The following is a 1,892-nucleotide window of genomic DNA, read 5'->3' as shown; positions in this document are numbered from 1 at the left end:
TTTATATTCGAGAAAGAGAACACCAAAGAGTATATAACTACTTCGTGGAGAACACGAACACGGACGAACATACTTCAAAACCAAATACCCAATAAAGGTCCAAGATCTGATGGCAAAAAGGGAAAGAAATTGACACTAGCAATACTGGGGAAATTCGAGTAAAACGTTTTGATACTTTTTTCCTTTTAGCGTTTGATTAATACTTTTGTTGGTTGTGATACATGCAAATATAAAATATATCCTATGATAAAGGATATTTTTTGAAAGCCTAACTGTGGCGAATGTGGGGTTCGAAATTTAAATGAAATCTCCAATTACTCTGTTCATGAGTTTATCTATTAATTATAGACTAACAGAACTTGAAAATGGTTTCAAATACTGCACATCCATTAAAAAGTTTTCATCAGAAGATGAAGACGCAGTATTTATAATAAACCTTTCCTCTTGCATCTCAATTAATCACTATTGTTCTATGAACTAATCTCCAATTTTTATTACATGTTTACAAGATTTTCGCCATTCATAGATCCCTAATTGAGAGAAAGCTACTTCTGTTAAATATTTTATATCACTTGCAGCTTTTTAATGCAGGTCTATTTAATGCACACGAAAAATGGCAACAAACCAAAGAATCAAAACGGCTTAATATCGATGATTGTGTTTTTTCTACACCTTGTTAATCAAGTATTCTTTGATAAACATTGAAAAAAAAATTCTTGCTTGCGATCGGAGAGGTTTCTTCGACATTTTCACTAGTGATGCAACGGTTGTCTGTTTCCGTTTCCGCAAGTGCGGAAGTTCCGCGCCCTTTTCAACATCCGTTTCTGCTTCTGTTTCCGCTACTTTTATAACGGAGGTAAAACGGAACTTTACGACGGCTAAATATTTCGGTTAAATATATGTGATCCAAATGCGCGGCGCGAGACGCGCAGTCCGTGCGCGGCCTTTCGGCACTTGTCGCATTTGTTTGTTTACGTACTTTTTCGTGATTAAGCGCGTAATATTTTATGCTGCTGTTTGAAACAATCAGTTTCTCTTGCTGGAGTAAACTATCTAGTTGTTCTCCATATAAAATTTGACAACTAGCAAAATGTGACTATATACTACATACTTACGAGTTATTAAATGTACTTTTGAATAACTGATAACCATGAAATATATCATCATCATTATTATCATCAGCTCACTATACATCCCCACTGAGGGGTTCGGAGCCTAACCCCAAATTAGGGGTGACTAGGCCACACAGGCCCAGAGCGGGTTGACTTCACACATATCATTGAATTTTTTCTCAGATATGTGCAGCATCACTATGTTTTCCTTCACCGTAAGAACGTCGGATAAATGTACATATGTAAATCGAAAAACACATTGGTACATGGCGGGATTCGAACCCAGAACCTGCAGATTGCAAGTCAAATGCCACGAGCCACCGACGCCTAATAATTATATCTTTTTCTAATCTAGATTTGGTGTATTTGATGCTTAACACATTCACTGTTTACAAAGTAAAAAAAAGGTAACAGCTGGGAGCCAAAACTTTTTATGGTGAATTTTTATTTAGTATCTGGGAATGTTTAAATTAATAATGTTATTATAATTATTTCAATAAAAAAAACACATTTTTTGCATTTGAGCGCTAGGGATCATCATTTTGAGCGCTAGGGATGGCAATGGTTTAGTTCACTAATATGTAGATATTTGTTCCACGATCGCATTTCTGTGTACTAATATGTTACAAGATTTTGACAAAGTCAAGTTTTTCATCAAATTCCAAAATATTGAGTAAAACATGTAAGGATACTAATCAAAACCAGCTTTTATCTTCTCGGTTCAAGATCTTGTAACATTTCATACACACCCACACATACACCCACACATACAGGACATAC

Source organism: Papilio machaon, chromosome Z, assembly GCF_912999745.1.
Source record: "Papilio machaon chromosome Z, ilPapMach1.1, whole genome shotgun sequence".
NCBI lineage: Eukaryota > Metazoa > Arthropoda > Insecta > Lepidoptera > Papilionidae > Papilio > Papilio machaon.
Note: the sequence above shows the minus strand (reverse complement) of the source record.